Genomic DNA, 12,417 nt, shown 5'->3' with positions numbered 1-12,417 from the left:
ATGCAGATCTTGCAGATCTGGAAGGAATGGGAGGCTCACGGGAGCTGGGGGGTTATGTCCAGAAAGAAATAGCCTGCTGCGCCTGCTGTGAGCGATTTCCCCTTTCTCGTGCCTCCACTGCAGGTCTAACCTAGCAGTAGCACGATACATAACTTCCAGAAGCTCATCATACACGGGGCAGGCTGACTGAGAAGGCTCACGCAGTGGAATATTCGGGTCTACTTTCTCAGGTTTGGCTCCAGTATATTGCATAAATGCTAAAAACACTAATAGGCCATATGCCTAACAATAAATATTCAATAACGTGTGTCCACAAAAGCGTTTTTAGCCAGCTGAAAAATTGTCAGGCGCTCTTCTTAAAATGGCCAGCTGGTGGTGCTGGAGGACGCTTTGGTGGCACAGAGTTTTTCTAGCTGAGCCTGAGAGACGCTTTGGTTGCTATGATTTGAAATATCCACGGCAGTAACATATTACTAGTATCTCATTTTAAGAATATTACTGAATATAAAAATGCAGTAACCAGCAATATTAACTTCTCTATTGTTGTTCAGTTGTTGTACAAGTAGGATGATTGGTCGGTGTAGTATTTGTCCCGCCCCTCCTCCATTGATTGGACGGCTGGGTAAAAAGTGACAGTGACAAGCATCAACTCCCAGCTACCAAAAAAAAATAAAAAAATCTGGGGCAAACGAACTTGTAAAATATTATGATGGAAGTGCATCAAAATTCAGTGTCCTCAGTTTGCCAAAAAGAACACAGAACGTTTTATGCACCATTTACACGTGGTAGGGAGCAGGTGTAAATTTCTTTCATACCAACTAACATTTTGAAAATACGAACACTTTCATGAATCCGAAAATTTACGTCAGAACGGCTTTATGAATGATTTACACAAAAATTTGTTCTGCTCGTGTTTCATGAATGAGGCCCATTGAGTGCTCTCTTCTCTCTATGATTACTAGACATGCCCCTTACTGCTGATTGGCTGCAAGTGTGTTTTTCAAATATTGCTTAGTGCACCTTTAAAAGTAGCTCCAACAGGTTAAATAAAAAATCTGATGTATTCAATGATTCTTGAATTTACCTTAACTGTATCACTACAGTCAAATGTTTTTGCAAGTCAAATGTGTTTCAGATTATAATCATTACCTGATAAACACATTAATATAGTTTGTTTTGTTCTCAACACAGGCTTTGTGGGTGCAATCTCACTGCTCAGTCCTGTGAAAGTTTGTCTTCAGCTCTTCAGTCATCAAACTGTGTCCTGAGAGAGCTGGACCTGAGTAACAATGACCTGCAGGATTCAGGAGTGAAGCTGCTCTCTGATGGACTGAAGAACTGTAAGCTGGAGATACTGAGGTAAATGGTTCTCCATTAAAAAAAATTTAGCCAACGTGACACGACCAAGAGAGTGAAGTTTTCCCTGAAAACTATTGCAAATTTGACATTGATTCTATACAAGAGTTCAAACGAGTAGTTAATATACATTTTAGTACAATATTGTCAATGTTGACTGTTTAGAGCAATTTTCGTTCACCGAATAGAGCAAAATCAAAATTCACAGCAGAACAGTCGCGCATCTCTGAGCAACACAGCTGTGTTCCGTTACTGAATGATTCTGCGTGTTGAATTAGTCATTTGAGTCAATGATTCAGTGGACCATTTATACAGGCACTTGCTTCATTCTTGAATGAATCAGCTGTCTGAACGTGTAATGTTGTTTGTTTTGTTCTCCAAACAGGCTACAGTTCTGTAATCTCACTTCTCAGTCCTGTGAAAGTTTGTCTTCAGCTCTTCAGTCGTCAAATTGTGTCCTGAGAGAGCTGGACCTGAGTAACAATGACCTGCAGGATTCAGGAGTGAAGCTTCTGGACGGACTGAAGAACTGTAAGCTGGAGATACTGAGGTAAATGGTTTTCCATGAAAAAAAAAAATATATATATATCCAAATGCTACCACAATAATTGACTTTTACATTTGTCACCAAATGTGTAATCTGCTCTCGGTGGAATGCCAGAACAAGAGACAAATGCATTTGCAGGGATGTGATTTTATTCATATTCATACAAATGTCCATTTTGACTGTATTTTGAATATAAGATTGGAATTTTAAAATGGCCTGAAAAAATTGCTAAAGAAACTGCAAAATACATTTATTTCATCTCAGCCGGGCCCCCCAAAGGACATTGTTGTGGGCCCCTCTAAGCCTCTGGGCCTTATGCACTCTGTCCCCCTTTTCCCCTGTTTATGACGCCCCTGCAACTGTGTGTGCATTGTGTACTTTGCATCTTAGAAAGGGTCCAAAATTACCACTTGCCAAGTGCCAAATATAAGTAAAATTGGCCTTGGCAAGTATATGTAACTAGTGTTGCTTGCCAGTTAGGCTGATAACTTTTTTATGAATTCTACATAAAAAATGAATAAAAAACAATGCATGGTTGTAAGTACATGATAAGGTTTAGTTCTTGATCCAGTGTTTTCAGTATCTTTCATAGTAAATGCTGCTCCACACAAACTCCATCTCATGCAAGTGCTGTGAGTTTGGGCCACTTATAACATGGATGTGAAAACCAACCTTCCTTTATTTGATTGGCCATCTCAATCACTTTGTTCGATTTTATTATTTTTAAAAACAAACTTTCAATTTGTATTTTTATTAATCTATTGAAAAGATACATAAATAGATTATATCAATGACCTCAACTAAAAGCCTTGTTTTCAATGGGATCGCCGCGTTTTTTAAAAATGGCAGGAGCGTGATGAGGCACTGAGTGTTTTTTTCACGCTGAGTGCTCTGCGCTTGGCACTGAGGGTTGAAATATGTTTATCTTTAGGTAAAACGGAGCACTCATCACTGTCACCTTTTAGTCAGATAACCAATCACAGCAGAGGAGGGGTGGGACTAATACCACACTGACCAACTGTCACACCCTGCTTGTACTATGACTGTACAACAATGGAGATGTTAATATTGCTTGTCTCTGAATATTTATGTCTTTACCAGGTAGAATTGCCAGACTACCATAATATTGTTATGAAAAATTATGCTTAAAGATACATTTAATTCGCAATGTGTCTGTCATGTTACTACAGCAGATATTCTGTATCATAGTAACCACAGCGTCTCAACTAAAAAAAAAGCTTTTTTTTCAGTGCCTGGTGTTTTAAATGCTTTAGTGGACACACGGCCTTAAAGGGGTCATGAACTGAGAAACCAAATTTCTCTTGATCCTTTGACATAAGAGGTCATTGTACTATATAAATATCCTGTAAGCTTATATTGAAGGCAGTCTGCCAAAAAGACAGCTTTTGGAATGTTCTATTCTATGATGTAACAGTGTGGATAAGCACCGCCTCCGCAGAAAAAGATCAACGCCTGCTTCAACAACACTGCCTGTTTAGCCCCGCCCACCGATTCGCGCATGTAGTGTTTACGAGCGAGGCGAATGTCCAGGTCTATGCAGAAACTAAACGATAAAGATGGTTTTGAAGACAACAAGATGCTGTGCAGTGCCAAGTTGTGGAAAAACAGTGTTTGCGTTCCTTCTGATCCCAACGTTTGGAAAAAGTAAATTAACTTTAATTTAAATGAAGATCCAGACCACGTCAGTGAGAACTCGGTCCTTTGCTTACTTAATTTTTACCATGGATTCGTTTACAAACAAGGCAATTCGATGCAGGATTTGCAGAAAGATTAAAACTAAAGGACGATGCTGTGCCGACTATATTGGATCCGTCAGTAATGTCGCAACACAAGTGTGAGTAACTGTTTTTATTACGTGGTCACTATTGCTTTGTCTGTCGTTTGATATGTATTGAGTTACGCGTTTTTGACCTAAATCACAGAAGAGTCCATCTTTGAGGAATGTACGCTATCAAACAACCACAACTATTAGCCAATCATAGCAGTGGGCGTTTACTTCCCAGTCTATAATTCTTCACGCCTCTTCAAACAGAGCGTTCTGATGAGGGGGGTTAAAAACAGGACAGAAAACAGCTTATTACTTCTAAATTATGTTTTTTTTAATGTAGAAATTTTGATAACATTATAAGTGGACCTTAGAGAACAGTACAAAATAAAAAATACAAAGGCAGTTCATGACCCCTTTAAAATTGAATGTCTGATTGTCAAACTAATGTCATGTGGGGCTGTTTTTGTAGATTGTCTGGCTGTATGGTGACAGAGGAAGGCTTTGGTTATTTGTCAGCAGCTTTGAGTTCAAACCCCTCAAACCTGAGAGAGCTGGATCTGAGCTACAATCACCCAGGAGATTCAGGAGTCAAGCTGCTCTCTGAAAAACTGGAGGATCCAAACTGCTCACTGGACAAACTCAAGTATGTTGAACAAGACAAGTTTAGGTTTTATTATTTCAACTACTTGTATATATATTTAAAAGTAGTCATGTGATATAGCTCTATATCTGCATGTCTGTGATTTGGCAGCATCAAATTCGAGGACCAGAACGAACACACACACAGGGGGCGCAACCAAAATAACAAATGTGCTGTGCAAATAAATTCACACCACTCATTTGCTTACCGAAATGTTTGACAGCTGTCAAACATGTTATGTCTTCTACTGACGAAATCAACACGAGGAAGTACGTTGTAACTCAGATGATGCTCTTTTTAATATCCATATGCAACAGCACAACCAACCATACATTTCTTCTCACACTTCTCCTTCCCTCTTACTTCTACCCCGCAGCGACACCTAGTGTCAACAATATAACATATTCCCCCTTTACTCAAGAACACTTTTTCCTTTAGAAATTCACAACTGAACGCATTAATATGTAACACGACTTCCAAACTCAATTCGTATGCACAATTTAACGTGTTCAAAGGCATGTCAAATACAACAACAAACTTCAAATTCAATTATTTGTGTTTGGACCTTTAGTGCACATAGTCTTTTAACCATCTTGGAGGACACCTCACCCTCTGAGAACGGGGTGAATTACAATCACCAGGTCCAGATCTGTGTATTGCTCGTGAGGAAGCTGCGTAAGCCAAACAGCCACATCGACTCTTTTCGATCCCGCAGAAGACAGCGCCAGTTGTGAAGCATGCCATTTCCTTCCATCTGAAAGAATGAAAGTATTCTTTCCCACCTGCTTCCTGATCTCTTTTGGCTGTGAAAATCTTGGGTGTCCTTTTGGTACGTGCCACGGAAGCTTAACACGCACTTTGTCCCCTTGTTTTAGAACAGTAGTACGAGCTCTTCGCTTCGTGTCAAACCACCCCTTCATCTTTGCTTGCTGTGCCGGGACTCGCCCGTGCACCACATCCGTAAGCCCTTCCGACGTTAAAGAGGACAAGATATCCAGGCGAGTGCGCATTTTCCTCCCGTGCAACAATTCAAAAGGCGTCACGCCAGTAGTGGAATGTGGCGTCGCTCTATAGACGTGGAGGAATTCTGTAACAGTGGTTTTCCATGGTTGCGACTGAAGTATTGCAAACTCTTGAGCACTCTATGAAAGCATTCGATTGCCCCTTTGGCAGATGGATGGTATACTGGCGTGCGCACATGAGCGATGTCCCTCGCTCTAAGAAAGGCAGAGAATTCAGCGGCTGTAAACTGGGGTCTGTTATCCGTCACTATACATTCCGGGTTCCCATGACGACTAAACACGGAGGTGAGGAAATGAATCACTTGCTTTGCACTCACTGAAGACACAAAAGCAACTGGCCAGCCTCGCTGAATCTGTGCGTGCAGCTTGCACATCTCGGGACAGGAGGAAGAAGCAGCTGCAAACTCTTTCGGAGTCACGGCTCTCAGCGCAGAGGTAAGCAAAGCTACTTATTCTGGCTCAGTATCTGAATCACTTCCCAGGGGTTCATGAGGGAGACGGGACAGACAATCGGCAGTGAAGTTATGACTGCCTTGTCGGAAGATCACTTCGTAATTGAAACACAGCAAGCGCGTGGCCCAGCGTGCAATACGCATTCCTGCGCAGTCCCCCCCTTTAGTAGTGAGTAAAGTGGTTAAAGCCTGATGATCTGTACGCAATTTGAATGTTCGACCCCATAAGTATGTCCTCCATTTCTCGACCGCCCAAACGCAAGCGAGCGCCTCCTTTTCCACGGTCGAATATTTGCGTTCGGCTGGGGTAAGTGTTCTTGATGCGAAAACCACGGTGCGTTCAGAATTATCAGGATGTATTTGTGAGAAAACGGCCCCGAGGCCATAATCAGATGCGTCAGTCGAGATGAGTGTAGGCAGATCAGGGTTGTAAAGGGCCAAAGCAGGACTATTAACAAGTAACTCTTTGACCGAAGCGAAGCTGTTCTGTGCTTCTTCCGATTAAGAGAACTCTGCGTCCTTTCGCAAACAGGCACGTAATGGCTCAACCACAGAGGCAAAATTCTGAATGAATTTACTGTACCAAGACAGCAGGCCAAGGAACGAGCGCCGCTTCACGGCATCTGTAGGAGCCGGAGCTTGTAAAATTGCAGAGAGGTGTTGTTTGTCCGGCTTGATACCTTGCGCTGTAACTGTGTGGCCTAGGAACTATAAGCTGGTCTGGCTGAAGTGACATTTTGATGCATTAATTTTTTGTCCAGAATCCTGCAAACGTTGCAGAACGGCTTTCAGAGAGCGTTTGTGCTCCTCAGCAGTGCGTCCCCAGATTGTAATATCATCCAAGTAGTTTGCCACGTTCGGTATATCTTGCAATATAAGGTGCATCATTTTCTGGAACGCAGACGGAGCCGAGGCCAATCCGTACATGTGCACCATATGTAAAAACAATTACTCATCAATGATAGGCCTGCTTCGTATTCTCTACATGTGTCCATTCATTTATAATCCTAACTGTGCACTACCCTGACCTTGAAGATCCTAACTGCTGCTTTGACTACTGGACAGGATCTGGACTCTTGTTCTGCTTCCTCCACTTTTTACACTGCTGACGCTATTCAGTCTATTTCATGACTGTGAAATGATCTAAAAAAAGAAATAAGTAAATTTGAAATAAAAACCGTCAGTAGATGGCAGCAAGAGCGAGTCACTGTATGCTGCTCAGAGAATCTGGTGAAATTGCAAAAACAGACAATATTGTGCCTAAAATGTGTCACTTAACAATACATTTTTAGTTTAATCAGAGATGATTGGGGCTCTCAAGTAAACCCCCTAATGTTCGTTCCATCAGGGAACGAGGGTTACGTACGTAACCAAGATGTTTTTTTGCTGTGAGATGGAGTGTGTGTGTGTGTGTGTGTGTTTACTGACTGAATGTGTCTCCGTGTGTGTTTTCTAGTGTGGATCATGGAGGAGAATCCAGGATTACAGCAGGAATAAAGAAATGTATGTCTACATTTACATTACATTTGCATTTAGTCATTTGGCAGATGTTTTTATTCAAAGCGACTATAAAAAGAATGAAACGTAGATAGAATAGAAAATGAATAGAGAGTGCTAGCGTTAGAGGGTCAAGTGCAGATTATGGAAGAAAAATAATGCCATTTCAGTCTGTTTATCACCTTCCAGAATTCACTTCGACAGGCAAATTTCGGTCCATTTTCACTTTCCCAATTCGCTTCCCCAAATTCAGTGGTTAAAATTCAGCAGAAAATTCGGCGTTGCACATCCGGGAGCTGCAGGAATAGCAGTAGAGCACCGATGCATGATCTCCAGCTGCTGTCAGTCGCTCACCAGCAGGTGGCGCAAGCGGCTGTTCATGAAGACCAAAGCAACAGGTGGATCAAGTCATTCATTAGCCACTTTTCCACCGAAATTACCTGGAACAATTTGAACAGAAAAAACCCTTTCCAGGGATCTTTTATATGTAAATAATTGTGTACTGTACATATATGAAGAGAGGTATTGACAAAATCTCACCTGTAGAAAATCACTATGAGCAATACAAGATTTAGAATTTGACAGTGTGTTATTTTAAATGTTAAAAGTCATTTTAATTAAAATACACGTTTTAACTCAGTCGTGGAATTGTCTGATGGTCCCTTGGGTGCGATAGCGCGTCAATGCGGTTTTGAACTCCTATTTTATGTCGATATAAAGTGGTTGCATATTGATAAACTAATCGTGGTGTTGATATCTTTGTATTGTAGGACTGTCGACTCTATAGATCAGTGGTAAGGGAAAGCAATTATAAAGAAAATGCAGTGTGTTACGTTCTTCTGACCTCATTTGCTTGCCTGTAGCTTGCGCCACCTGCTGGTGAGCGACTGACAGCAGCTGGAGATCATGCATCGGTGCTCTACTGCTATTCCTGCAGCTCCCGGATGTGCAATGCCGAATTTTAACCACTGAATTTGTGGAAGCGAATTTGGAAAGTGAAATAAAATGGACCGAAATTTGCCTGTCGAATATTATACATCGTATTTTTAAACGGATTGAATGTTTTGGAAGTGAATTCTGGAAGGTGAATTGGTGTTGATATCTTTGTATTGTAGGACTGTCGACTCTATAGATCAGTGGTAAGGGAAAGCAATTATAAAGAAAATGCAGTGTGTTACGTTCTTCTGACCTCATTTGCTTGCCTGTATATAGTTTGCATAATCATCAATGAAGTGTATTCTGATATCCGAGGTCTTATATCACTGTATTAGTTCACTGAGTTGCGTTAGCATCGTTGGGGAATCCTGGAGTGTGATGCATGAGGGTAACCACAGTATTCAGCACAGCGTCACACAAGCCATGATGCAAGTAAAGGAAACTAAGCAACCGAAAGCAATATAGGATGTGTCTTTAGCCGTTCACTAACAGAACAGAAGTTTCTGAATTTAGGTAAAGGGCTGCAGAGCTAGTGGTTGTTTTGTAGGCAAACATCAATGCCTTGGATATTATGTGAGCAGCTATTGGTAGCCAGTGCAAATACACACACACACACATACACACACAACTCTGTATAGCTATCTTTGTGAGGACATACATTGACACTATGCAAACTCTAGCTCTTTACCCTAAACCTACCCATCAGAACTAAGTGCCTCACCCAAACCCTTACCCTAAACCTACCCTTTACCCAATTATAACCTGACTCCTAAAACCAAGTCTTGACCCTCAAAAAAGTCTTAAAAGGGGTCTCAGAAAGTGAGGACAGGCCAAAATGTCCTCACTTTACAAGATTGTCCTCACTCCGACGATCTAAAACTCAAACCGGCCCGCACAAAGATAGCTGTACAAGTACACTCACTCACACACACACACACAGAGCTGTAGTGATTGTTGTTATGTTATAAATGTCTCTGTTCTTGTGCTCAGATGCCTGTTCTTTCACACTGGATCCAAACACAGCACACACTGAACTCATTCTGTCTGAGGAGAACAGAAAGGTGACACGTGTGAGAGAGTATCGGTGGAATCATCCAGATCATCCTAATCATCCTGATCACCCAGACAGATTTAATGTGTGGCAAGTGTTGTGTAGAGAGAGTGTGTGTGGACGCTGTTACTGGGAGCTGGAGTGGAGTGGAGATGTGCGTATATCAGTGTCTTATAAGAGCATCAGCAGGAAGGGATGGGGTAAAGAGTGATGGTTTGGAAATAACGATCAGTCCTGGAGTTTGTACTGCAGTTACGTATTCAAACACAATAACATAAAGACTGATCTCCCTGTAGAGTCCATCAGCAGGAGAACAGGAGTGTATGGTGATAATGTCAGGAGAATAGGAGTGTATGTGGATCACAGTGCAGGAACTCTGTCCTTCTACAGCGTCTCTGACACAATGAGCCTCATCCACACAGTCCAGACCACATTCACTCAGACACTCTATCCTGGGTTTAGGTTTACTATTTATCCTGGATCAGTGAAACTGTGTTGATGAATCAGAATAGATTGATGAGAGATTCTACCCATAATGCTTTGAGCTGTGTGATAAATCAGTGACAGTGAGACGTTATAGAGTCTCTTCATCACATTAATACTGCACTTCATGACTTAATACCGCACTTCTGTCACTGAAATAACAGAATAAATGTGTGTAATAAATCCTCATATAGACAAGAAGATCTGTGTGTTTGTGTGTGTGTGTGTGTGTGTGTGTGTGTGTGTTTGAGTCCTGCTGAGTGACGATTCTGTTTCTGTGCTTTTGTCAATCTGTTTGTTTCTATTGTAGCATCACATCAATCATTTGTATTACTGCTATCAAAATTATAATCTTTATAATTTTAATCTTTCATAAACAAGATTCATGAAGAACATGTCATTCATTTTCCTCTATTGTTTGTGCAGCAATAATAAAACACAATGTCAAATCATCTTGAGATCAGATTGTAATTGATGATGAAAATGTGAAATGTATGAATCACGAATATAATCGATTCCTCACAAGATTGAAATGAGCTTCAATTTCTGAGATTATCAAATATGACATTAACCACAGCACTTATTAAAATATATTTATTGTAACTACAGTAAAGCTGTTTTAAAATTATCAAGCAGTGAAAGAATATTTTTATATAATATTTTAGAAAATATTTTCAGTTTTAAAATTAACGTAATGAAAGCATATTTATGAACAAAAAATTCATTATTTTATTCAGTACAACATGTAAAATGTGTTATAGTATGTACAAACTACTGAATTGATTGGAACAAGTATTTCCTTTGATATAATGCAAATACAACTTCAGCCGAAGTATTTGTATCTATACTGGGGCCCTTTTTATTAACAATTATTATTCGAATTACAACAAATAACTAAATAAATATGTATTATAATTTAAATAATAGGATTATTGCAATTGTAACATGTAACGTGGGAGTCATAACAATGGAGCTGGGGATCCAAATGCCGCATTATTCATAAAACGTAGTCAGACAGGCAGGGTCAGTAACAGCAAACAGAAACATCCAAGGTAATCCAAAAACAGGCAGAGGTCAGGGCAGGCAGCAAACAATCACAAAAACAGACAACAGTCCAAGATCAAAGAAAACTAAGGCAAGGCAAGGCAACACAGAAGTGTCTAGCAATCAACCGCGATGTGAGCGTGTGTGTGCCATTCTTATAGTGTGACATTGATGACGTAATGAGAGACAGGTGACTGCAATCAATGAGTGCCGATGAGTCCGGGCAAAGGATGATGGGAAATGGTCCCTGCGTTCCATTCGGAGCTCTAATCCCTTCAAAGGGTTTACCCTCCGGAGTGAGAGCTTCGAAGGGTTGAAGGGTGTAGGGGACCAAACAACTGTTTCTTTAAGTGCCCTTCTACATCGTCATCACGTGCCCACACGGAGGCGCCGTCATCATGCAAAGAATCTGCGCAAAGGATCATGGGAGCCCGAAGTGTCCATCAGTTGTACCCTTCGAAATCCTCTTAATTCCGAAGGGCCCTTTGAAGAGGCCAGTTTTGAGTACTTCGGTTTGGAACGACCCTTCAATATGGCGGCCTTGATTGTTTTCACTCTGAAGTGCCCTTCGGAGGGCGATATATCCCGTTTGGAACGCACCGTGAGTCTTGGGTGAATGGTAGAAATCAGGGATGGAGTGCCCACTGGTGGAACTCATGGGCACTAAAGCTGGTGATCGTTATAACATAATTAAAGAAATGTGTTAAAATTGCAATAATCCTATTATACTGTAAACTGAAAAGTATTTTAAAGTATTTAATAATAATAATAATAGCAACCAAAATATGAATTTTTATTCTATTATTTAAATGAGAATAAATCAATAAATAAATTTTATGATTGCAATAATACTATTCTACTATAAAATTAAAAAGTCAGTATTTCTTCTTAACAACGACAGCAACAACAACAATATTAATACACTGTAAAAAACAGAACAGTATTTAATAATAAAATAAGATTATTATTTTGGTTATTATTATTACTACTATTATTATTATTATATTTAAAGTATAACAAATCAAATACGAAATATGTTACAAATGCAAAAATCCTATCACACTATAAATAAACAGTGACTATTAAAATAATAATAATAATAGTAACCAAATTATGAGTTATTTTTTATTATTTAAATTATAATAAATCAATAGTCATGTTATGATTGTAATAATACTATTGTACTGTAAAATAAAAATATATATTTATTATCATTATTATTTTCAATTATTATTTTTATTATTATTATTATTAATTATGATTATAAATAAGAGCCATTTTACCTCACCTAAATATTGATGACAAAATAAAATTATAAAAATGAATACATTTTCCAGCAAGGAGAACAATACAACAACTACAGTAGAAGAGAATTAGCAAATATGAAAAAAAAAGTCCACATGTATAGAAATTAAAGCCATATGTCTAAATAAGTTGTGTTCCAAATTTGAAGTTCCAAAAAATAGAGGTTCCAAACTCCAAACTCCATTGAATTTGTCACAAATGTATCCATTTCTCTCTCAATATTACTTCTATGACAAAACCACCAAATATGGAATCTTGAGACTCAGACCTTTCCAACGATATGTATTTTGTCAAG

General features: G+C 39.6%; 1 pseudogene; it reads left to right on the top strand.

The window, feature by feature from the left end:
- Positions 1-9,944, top strand: part of LOC107725782 (uncharacterized) — a 32,342-nt pseudogene extending 22,398 nt beyond the window's left edge.
- Positions 9,945-12,417: the final 2,473 nt, after the last annotated feature.

The sequence above is a fragment of the Sinocyclocheilus rhinocerous genome, unplaced genomic scaffold (genome assembly GCF_001515625.1).
Source record: "Sinocyclocheilus rhinocerous isolate Xijiao unplaced genomic scaffold, SAMN03320098_v1.1 scaffold2561, whole genome shotgun sequence".
NCBI classification, from domain to species: Eukaryota; Metazoa; Chordata; class Actinopteri; order Cypriniformes; family Cyprinidae; genus Sinocyclocheilus; species Sinocyclocheilus rhinocerous.
Note: the sequence above shows the minus strand (reverse complement) of the source record. Positions and strands in the feature narration are given on the sequence as shown.